The sequence below is a fragment of the Penaeus monodon genome, unplaced genomic scaffold, assembly GCF_015228065.2.
Source record: "Penaeus monodon isolate SGIC_2016 unplaced genomic scaffold, NSTDA_Pmon_1 PmonScaffold_106, whole genome shotgun sequence".
Classification (NCBI taxonomy): Eukaryota; Metazoa; Arthropoda; class Malacostraca; order Decapoda; family Penaeidae; genus Penaeus; species Penaeus monodon.
The window spans coordinates 184965-196599 of record NW_023639270.1 but is presented as its reverse complement, the minus strand read 5'-3'; positions in this window follow the sequence as shown (position 1 = coordinate 196599).

The window sequence follows — 11635 nt, the reverse complement described above, 5'->3', positions numbered from 1 at the left end:
GGGAAGGAGCAAACGGAGAGGAATGAGGAGGGGAAGGAGCAAACGGAGAGGAATGAGGAGGTGAAGGAGGAGGAAGAGGGGAAGGGAGTAGCGGAGAGATAGAAGTGGAAGGATGAGAATGATTATGATGATGATGATGATGATGATGATGATGAGATGATGAGATGATGATGATGATGATGATGATGGTGGTGGTGGTGGTGATGATGAGGAGGAGGAGAAGAAGGAGGAGGAGGTGGGGAAGGGGGGAAAGGAGAAGTAGAAGTGGAAGGAGTAGGGGGAGGAGGAAAAATGGATAGAAGTGCTAGAAGGAGGAGGAGGGGAAGGGGGGCGGAGAGATAGAATTGGAAGGTGGATGAGGAGGTGGAGTAGGAGGAGGAGGGGAAGGGTGGACGGAGAGATAGTTGTGGAAGGAGGAGGAGGAGGAGGGGAAAGGGGAACTGAGACATAGAAGTCAAAGGAGGAGGTGAAAGGGGAACTGAGACATAGAAGTCGAAGGAGGAGGAGGAGGGGAAGGGAAAGTGTGCGCGCTGTGTGTATAGACATATATGCATATATGTAATGATATAAATATATGTATATAAACATTCACACACACATATATATGTGTGTGGTGTGCACGTGTTCACGCACACACACATTGACACGGAAAGTACAGTGCATCGCATCAGTGAAGTACAGCTCTTCCATGTTTAGATCAGGCAATTGGTGTTCTAAGTCTGCTAACCATGGGTTCTGTAAATGTTTTCTCCAGACTGAGCCAACCCCGTCATGTTCTCGACGTCACGTTATCGAAGGTGCGGCGACTCCTCTCCTAAAGAGACTCCTTACCTGCCTGTCCTTAGCCTGTCTTACACTGGTGCATGCGTATGTGCGTGTGTGTGTGCGCGTGTTTGTCTGTGTGTGCATCACACTTCCACCTATTACAATTTTTACAATTTTCACCTGGCAATACTTGTGTAATATGTAGTATTCCATGAGTTGAGTGGTCGGTCTCTGACGATAAATGTGATTGGTTTAAGTAATTCTACAAGAAAACAATGAAAAACAAACAAACTGAAAATAAAAGCACATACAACCCTATCGCCCACTGCGTACAGTCAAAGTGTACGGTTTTAGAAGCATAAAAGTGGTGAAGAGCTTTCCATGATGAGGAGCTGCTAGTGGCATGGAGGAGGGGAAGGGGAACGGAGATGAGGAGGAGGAGGACATGAAGAGGAAGTAGGGAATGGAGTGATAGAAGTGGGAGAAGGAGGAGGAAGAAGAGGAGGAGGAGGAGGAGGGGAAGGGGGAACGGAAAGATGGAAGTGGAAATAGGAGGAGGAGGAGAAGGAGGTGGAGGTGAAGGGGGGAACAGAGAGATAGAAGTGGAAGGAGGAGAGGAGGGAAGATAGGGGAAAAGGGGAACAGAGAGATTGAAGTGGAAGGAGTGTAATGTGGCAGGTGGTGGTGGTTTGTCTTGAAGGTGTATTGAGTTAAACTTGTTGCTGCTTCAAGTCTGTTTTCTCTGAGAGTAGGTAGCTGGCGTATAAAGGACGGGCAGGGCAGAGATGCCCAGGGAAGACGAGTTGTCCTGCCTGCCCGCTGTCTGCTAGCGGTCTGTCTGGACTGCTCAGAAATTTCTATGAACAACATAGTTTCGAAACATTTCATAATGGAAAACATGAAAGAATTTGAATGAACACAAAGTCCGATACATATGGTCACATGGTGGTTTCATGGTCAGGGAACAAGGGTACCTTATATACAGTTGTGTGTAAGGAGAGAGTTATGGTGTTTACAAGACTAAAAAGCTTCGTGACATGGAGACAGAATTGCTGAGTATTCATAAAACATAAAATTTGAATAGCAACAGCATACTTAGTTATTCAAAATAAGCATTTTCTAACGAACAGTTTGACTATAAACAAGACATAATTGTAAAAAAATAAACTAAATAAATAACACGGGAACTCTTCCTCCTACTTCCTCCTCTACCATCCCCCCCCCCCCCATGCTCCTCTTGTTCCTCCTTCTCCTCCTCCTCCAGCTTTACCAGTTATAATAAGGTTATTGAGGTTAACGTTATCATAGATTCCAATTTATGATGGGCACCTTCATGTTTCCGTGTGTGTGTGTGTGGTATTTATATATATATATATATATATATATATATATATATATATATATATATATATATATATATATATATATATATATATATATATATATATATATATATATATATATATATATATATATATATATATGTCATGTATATATATACTATATATATATATATGTATATATATATATATATATATATATTATATATATATATATATATATATATATAATGTATGTGTGTATGTACACGAAAATATGTAGAGAGAAGTAACAACCTTAACAACTAAGTAAGTGCCTATAAAGATTACTAAACAAGCATCTATGTCTTAAAAGACTTGTTTAGTATTTACGAAGAAGGGGAGATCGTAGCGACTGCTCAAACTCCTTGAAACTAAATTTTAGGAGAAGCAAGATGTACGATTTTTTTTTTCTTGCGAATTAATGGTCATGCCTTAGACATTCAAACATATATATCTATATTTCGCTTGAAATGACTATTTTGACTATTAGAATAGTTTTCTGTTATAAAATGTATAACAAATTGACGAATAGAAACCTGAGCTCTGAAAGGCAAAGGAAACCTCAAAATGGAGAATAAATTCAGCAATGAAACTTCATTCATATAACGATATTCGATATATGTATATATGTATGTATATATTTATATAATTATAAATACATATAGATACGTATATACATTATATATATGTATCTGTCCACACACACAGAGACACCACTACAACCTCCGAGGTCGGAGAATCAGGCATGGAAACCTTTTTTTTTCTTACCACAATAAAAAAATAGCGTTTCTTTTGCAAACTGTATTGTATTCAGAGGAAACCTGTTGCAGATAAATCTATGTTCTTGTTATTTATAACTTGAATATTCATAATATTTTAATATCTTTCCCTAAATCGGATTTCTTTCCAGTTGTATATATTTGTAGAATTACTTAAACCAATCACAGTCATCGTTAGAGACCGACCTAGATACTAGATAATACACAAGTGTTGCCAGATAGAAAATGTAAAAAATGTACCATATGGAAATGTGACGATGTACATACACACACATACATACGCACGCACAGGGGAGGTTGAGGACGGGCAGGTAAGGAGTATCTTTAGGAGAAGAGTCGCCGCGCCCTGGATAACGTGACATCGAGAAAATGACGGGGGTAGCCCAGTTTGGAGAACACAGTTGCAGAACCCATGGATAGCAGACATGACCTCCCATTGCCTGGTCTCCATATTTAACATGTAAGAGCTGTACTTCACTTGTGGGATGCACTGTACTCTCCTTGTGTGTGTGGATTAAAAATAAATAAATAAATAAATAAAATTAAATAAACATACCTATATATATACATATATTTATATCTTTATAAATACACACACACACGCACCCAAATCTATGGATATGTATTTGTGTGTATACACACACACACACACACACACACACACACACACACACACACACACACATATATATATATATATAATATATATATATATATATATATATTATACATATATATATACATACATGTACATATACATACATATTCCACGTATTCATATATATATATTATATATATATATATATATATATATATATATATATCATATATATACAAATCACTACTCCTCCTCCTCCTCTTTCCACTTCTATCTCCCCGTTCCCCCCTTCCTCTCCTCTTCTTCTTACTGCTCCTTCCACTTTATCTCAGCGAGGAAAGGGTGAACTGAGAGATATAAGTGGAAGAAGGAGGTGGACGAAGGGGGGAACAGGAAGATAAAAGTGGAAGGAGGAGGAGAAGGGGGGAACGGGGAGATAGAAGTAAAAGGAGGAGGAGGGAAGGGGGGAGGAGAAAGGGTGGGGGCGTGGTGATAGAAGTGAGAGCAGGAGGAGAATGGGGGAACAGGGACAAAAAGGTGGAAGAAGGAGGAGGAGGAGGACGAGGAGAAGGGTGGAACGGGTGTGTGTGTGTCGGTTTCTATGTATGTAATATAAATATATGAATATACATATATATATATATATATATATATATATATATATATATATATATATATATATATATATATATACATACATATATATACACACACAAACAAAGACACACAGACAGACAGACAAACACACACACATATATATGTTTGTGTATGTTTTGTATGCATATATATATATATATATATATATATATAATATATATATATATATATATATATATTTTATATATATATATATATATATATATATATATGTATATATATACATATATATATACACGTATATATAGTTTAGGTATGGTTAATTTTGAATAAGTTTAACTTAGAATACTTAGGTGAAAATCGTAAGGTTAGAAAAGGTTATAGATATTAAATTAGGGAACAATCGTTATTTTAGCTTAGATTATGTTAGATAGGTTGGGTTAGGTTAGATTTAGGTTAGGTTAGGTATGGGTTAGGTTAGTTTAAGTCAAATTTAGTTTAGAATGGTTAGGTTAAAATCGTAAAGTTAGGATAGGTTATAAATGTTAAACTACCGTAGAATCGTTATTTCGGTTTAGGTATGGGATAGGTTAGGTTCGGTTTAGGTTTGGTTGTTTATGGGATAAGTTAGTTTAGGTTACTTTTAAATAAGAATTCTTACGTTAGAATCGTAAGGTTAAAAAAGATTAGAAAAGTTAATCTAGGGTAGGATCGTTATTTCGGTTTAGGTATGGGATGGGTTAGGTTATGTTTAGGTTAGGTTATATATGGTATAGGTTAATTTTGAATAAGTTTAACTTAGAATACTTAGGTTAAGGTTAGAAAAGGTTATAAATATTAAATTAGGGAACAATCGTTATTTTAGCTTAGGTTATGTTAGATAGGTTGGGTTAGGTTAGGTTTAGGTTAGGTTAGGTATGGGTTAGGTTAGTTTAAATCAACTTTAGTTTAGAATGGTTAGGTTAAAATCGTAAAGTTAGGAAACGTTATAAATGTTAAACTAGGGTAGGATCTTTATTTCGGTTTAGGTATGGGATGGGTTAGGTTAGGTTATATATGGGATAGATTAATTTTGAATAAGTTTAACTTAGAATACTTAGTTTAAAAACGCACGGTTAGAAAAGGTTAGAAATATTAAACTAAGGAAAAATCGTTATTTTAGTTTAGGTTATGTTAGATAGGTTGGGTTAAGTTAGGTTTAGGTTAGATTAGGTATGGGTTAGGCTAGTTTTGTTTAGCTTTAGGGGAGATTGGTTACGTTAGGATCGTATGTTTAATACCTAAATTAACGTAATCCAACCCACCTTAAATTTATGCTACCTAACCTAACCTTAATGCAATCAAAACTAACCTAACATAAATCTATCCTAAGCTAGTCTAAACCTAAACCTAACCTAACCCAACCTACCTATTACCCAACAAAACCAAAACCTAACCTCACCCATCCTAGAACTAACCTAATCTAACCTAAACCTAACCTACCTAATCTCACTGTAACCTAACCTAACCTACCAAACCTAAATGTAATCTAACTTAACCTAAACCTAACTAAACTAACCTAGTCCTAACCTAATCCATTTAATCTAAATCTAATCTAACCTAACCAAAAATAACGATTTTAACCTAAAATAAGTTAATGATTTTAACCTAGCTTAACATTTCTAACCTCTCTTAACTTTACGATTCCTACCTAACATAATCATCCTAAACTAACCTAAAAATCCTAGCCTAAATGTAATCTAATCGAAAATAACGATTCTAAATATACCAAATAATTTAACTTAACGTAAACTAACCTAAGAACTAACATAACCTAATCTAAAATAACTATTTTACCCTAAAGTAACATAATATTTCTAAGCTAACCTACACTTACGATTCTAACTGAACCTAGCAGTCTAACAAACCTTTCTAACTTAACATAACTTAACCTACCTAACCTAACCTAATTTAATTTACCTGACTTAACCTACCTAAGCTAATTTATGTAGGTTGATTTGGGTTAACCTAACCCAATAAACTCAAACTTTCCTTATCTTACCTAACCTAACGAAAAGAAGACAGAGCGGAAGAACGAGAGAGAGAGGAATGAACAAGAGGAACAGAGTAGGAGGGAGTGAGAGAGAGGTCATAAGGAGCAATGGAAATGTGTACGATGAAGTATGAGAAAGAGAGAGAGAGAGAGAGATACAGAGAGAGGCACACACACAGAGAGAGAGAGAGATGAATACATATAGATATAAACATAGAGAGAGAGAGAGTAGAAAGAGAGATAGAGAGAAAAGAGAGATAGAGAGAAAAGAAATAAAGAGAGAGATGAAATATATATATATATATATATATATATATATATATATATATATATATACATATACATATATACTGAGAGAGAGAAGAAAAGATGGGGAAGGGAAGCAAGGGTAGAGGAGAGAGAAAATAAAGCGAGAAAGGATGAGAGAGAAAAAGAGAGGTGGAGAGGCACGTCCGTTCGCCACAACAACAGGAAGGTCGTGTGGCATGGTTGGTTTAGCACTGGCCTCCGGTTTCATACCCAGAGTGACCTAGGTTCGAGTCCTGGTCAGGGAGGGTTGTTATTTATCGATATCAATGCGGCATTGCATTATTCCATCTTTCAATCTAAAACCTATGTCTTCCCACCGTATATATTTTGCCAACTTCTAGCACCATATCTATCTATGCCTACCATAATTATCATGTTCTTCATTCCGCTCCTCCCCCCCTTTCCCTACCTATCATAAATATTCCACTTACCCTCTCCTACCTATGCATACTCACCCCACTATTCCCCTGCCTTCCGATATTTTGCCTACATTCAACCCCCTTCTCTGACCCCCTATGCTACTTCCTGTTGCCCATCTCCGACTTGCTCTAGCCTACTCCACTTACCGAGCCTTCTCCTCATCCTCTTGTTATGAACTCTGCCTTCTCCCCTAATCCCTATAATACAATTAAACAAGAACTCTATTTGATCACTTTTGCTGCTCTCGCGAAAATCTTCTTAATTCAAAGCCATTATACAGTGATGAAGTTAATACCATTTTAATAAGAGAGAATGCCTGCTGTGCTAGCCTGTATAGTGGGTATATTTTTTTCATATTATTTCTTCTAGAGTCTCGATCAGGATATTTTCTATCGCAACGTAACTACCACTCATTACTTTTTTATGGAGAATTTGTATGCATCTTTGTTCGAAGACATTGTGGATGCAAATGATATTGTCGTTGATATTATTAGGAGTATACATGGACATACAGACTTGAACTTAATGTCCAAATATTACAGCATTGAAGACTATGGAAACTCTATACATGATATTTCCAAACCATATATAACTTTTTTGCATATAAATACGAGATCTATACAGAAAAACTTTGACAATCTCGTTTCCTTTATTAAATGTTTACCTACACTACCCCATGTGATAGCTGTTACTGAGACTTGGTTGAGAAATTCCAACTCTGATCTTTATCAACTTGATGGTTATCAATCTTTCCATGTCTACCGAACTGAAAGAGAACATGGTGGAGTAAGTTTATTCATAAACAGCGACTATCAGGCCGAACTCTTGGAACAACATACGACTGTTAACGAAAACATTGAGATCTGTACTGTAAAGCTTAAATGTTTTAATTTAAACTATGTAATATCTGCCATTTATAGACCTCACGGTAAACACTATGCTGTTGAAGATTTTATAGGTATTGTTCAAGACATATTATCGTCTAATTTATTTAGTCGGAATAATGCGGTACTTTTGGGCGACTTTAATATCAATCTGCTCGAACACTGCTCAAACCCCCAAATAGCTTCTTTCTAAATACCTTGCAAAGTCTAAATTTTTCCCCGCATATCTCTCGCCCAACCCGATTTCCAGACAATCCAAACCTAGGCCAACCCTCGTTGTTAGATCACATATGGACCAATTTCACACCACCTTCCTGCTCTGGAATCATTCATTATCCCATTTCTGACCACTTGCCAATATTCTTAAACATTTCATTACCAACCGCCCCGTGTATAAAGCACAAAATAACCTATAGAATTTTTAACAGTCATAAATATGATCTATTTACTAACAGCTTGAAAAATACAGACTGGTCAACTCTTCTTAATTCAAATGATACCAATAGTAATTTTTACCTCTTCAGCAACATCTTAATGAATCTATATAATGAGCACTTCCCTAAAGTCAGTAAATTTATATCAGCAAAGAGACTACACAAGCCTTGGTTAACTCAAGACATACTTAATTCTATAAAACAGAAATGTAATTTATTTAAAATGCAGAAGTTGGGTATCACTGACCATCAAGTATACATGCAGTATCGAAATGATTTAACCCAATATATTCGAACCGCCAAAATTTCATACTACGGAGGAATATTTAATAATTTCCGCTCAAACACAAAGAACATTTGGGAGACAATTAATGAACTCAGGGGTAAGCAACAATTAAAAACCAAAACATCATCTTTACATTATAATGGACATTACATTGATAATCCTGAAGATACTGCAGAGGCCTTCAATGAGCATTTTACCAATGTTGCATTACATTTAAACAGGTTGCTGCCATCACCTGATAGCAATATACCTGACTACCTACAAGGCAATTTTCTGAACCCAATGTTTATCCCTTCAGTAAGCCCACATCAGATTTCAAAATACATCATGGCCCTAAATAAAAAGTCGAACATAAATGACTTATCAGTTAGTGTCCTAAAACGCAATGCTGACCATTTTTCCATCCCCTTAAGCTTGCTATTCAATCATTCCATCAGCACGGGTAAATTCCCAACTCCTCTAAAAGTTGCGAACATAATTCCCATCTACAAGTCTGGCCCAAAAGACAACCCAAGTAACTATCGACCAATATCTATTATGAAAGACAACTTAGTTAATTACCTTCACAAAAATAAGATCTTCAGTAATGCTCAGTTTGGATTCAGACCAGGATTAGGTACATTTGAAGCTTTGAATATGTTTTCAACACACCTCTACTCCTCTTTTGACGACAAATTATCAACCCTTGCTATATTCATTGACTTCTCAAAGGCTTTTGACACAATCAATCATAATATCCTCCTGAAAATACATAGGTCTGATACTCTCCTGGTTTGGTGATTATTTAACAAATAGAAAACAATCCACTCTTTACAATGGCCACAAGTCTCTTGATAAAAATGTCACTTTAGGAGTTCCTCAAGGAAGTGTTCCCATATTATTTCTTTTGTACATAAATGACGTCCCTAACATTTTCAAGGAAGCTCAACCCATCCTATTCGCTGATGATATGACTATTTACATGACCGGCCGTAATCAAGAAAGGCTAATCCATAAAGCTAACCAAGAAATAAGTGTACTTAGTCGATTTTGTGTAAATAATAGGTTATCCATAAATACAAGCAAAACATTTTCATGATGTTTTCCAATATAAAAGCTAATTTACTACCTGATCTTTATATAGATAACTCTGTAATTAATAGGACTACTCAGCTGATTTTTTTAGGCATTATATATGATGAGGGACTCTCATTTAAATACCACATAAATCACCTCACTCTAAAGATTACTGCCCTGTTGTACCAACTCAAGGAAATGCCAACAGAAATACTAATAAAATTGTATTATGCTCACATTTACCCTTATCTTCTGTACAGTAACCCTATCTGGAGTAACGCTTATGTCACTCATTTAAAAGGTTTAAATACGCAATTAAAAAAGGGAATTAGAACTATAACTAAAAGCAGGTATCTGGAACACAAGTCCTCTTTACAGAAATACCAAAATTATGAAACTAAAAGATCTGTCAATGTACTGTTTAGCAATATGTATGTATAAAAAACAAAATGTTGCTTCCCTTGTGGCCCACCAATACCCTACCAGAAATCGTAATAACCTTCTGCCTCCAGCCCATCGTCTATCCCTTTTCCGTCAATCCACCACATATCTTGGTCCTGTTATATGGAACTCGCTCCCCATACATTTAAATAATGTTTCAACTCTGAATATCTTTAAAAGAAAACTTAAAGAATACATCATAGATACGTACTGAAATTAAGCATAACAAATATGATTCTAATGTAAAATGTATATTAAGTACACTACTAAGTTATCGAAATTGTTCTGCACGCTTACCTAACATTTACGCACCTCTCATATTTGTATCCTATATGAGCATATACTTTTCTTCCCTTTTACTCCTCCAGATACCACGCAAACCTGATGGGACAACATAGACTGGCAACCGCAACCACGCAGTACGGATTACAGGGATGAATCAACACACGAGATCATATATAACACCTGTCAATATTCTAATATTTAGAATATCAGTGCCAATGGATGCCATTCTATGTATCCCACTAGAAATACTTTGAATATATTATGTGCAATAATTTCTATACATGTTTGTATATTGGCATATATTTGTTCTCTTTATTTATGTTTCTCATATATTTTCTCTACTTAAATGTTTGTACATTTTCCAAGCAAAAATAACAATCTTCTGATTGTAATAACCCATAACTTGATTGAGATTTTCTCTATTTAAGTGTAAATAATTTGCATTTGTCTTTAGTTGATATAGCAATAGTATCTTTTATTGCCTGAAAAGCTCTTGCTTATAGATAGGCTGGCCTATAATATATTGTATTATATGTATATCTCCCAAACTGTATTACTAAGGCTATAAATAAATGTAAATGTTAAATGTTATATATATATATATATATATATATATATATATATATATATATATATATATATATATACATATAAGGCCGCGGTGGCCGAATGGTTAGAGCATCGGACTCAAGACTGGCACGACGGCAATCTGAGTTCGAAGGTTCGAGTCACCGGCCGGCGCGTTGTTCTCTTGGGCAAGGAACTTCACCTCGATTGCCTACCTAGACACTGGGTGGCCAAGCCAGCCCAAAGTCAGTGCTGGTCCCAAGCCCGGATGAAAATAGAGAGAGTGATTACCTAAAAAAGGTACCACCGGCACTCTCCGTGGAAAGGAACTGGGGACCCTACCACGTACTCACTCCAAGAGCATCACAAACATGAAAACTACAATTAAGTATCATGCTGTGACCACGGCGGCTCAAATATGAACCTATCGTTAAAAAAAAAAAAAAAAAAAAAAAAAAAAAAAAAAAATATATATATATATATATATATATATATATATATTATATATATATATATATATATATATAAAGATATGAACACATATATATATTCTGAATATATATATATATATATTTTTTTTTTTAGAGCGGTGGTTTGCCGTTGCCTTCCGCCCGGTGTTTTTATCGAGTCACCTTCTCTATTTACCCAGTTCTAGGACCGTCACTGGCTTGGGCTGGCTTGCCCACCCAGTGGCTAGGTAGGCAATCGAGGTGAAGTTCCTTGCCCAAGGAAATAACGCGCCGGCCGGTGACTCGAACCCTCGAACTCAGATTGCCGTCGTGACAGTCTTCAGTCCGAAGCTCTAACCACTCGGCCACCGC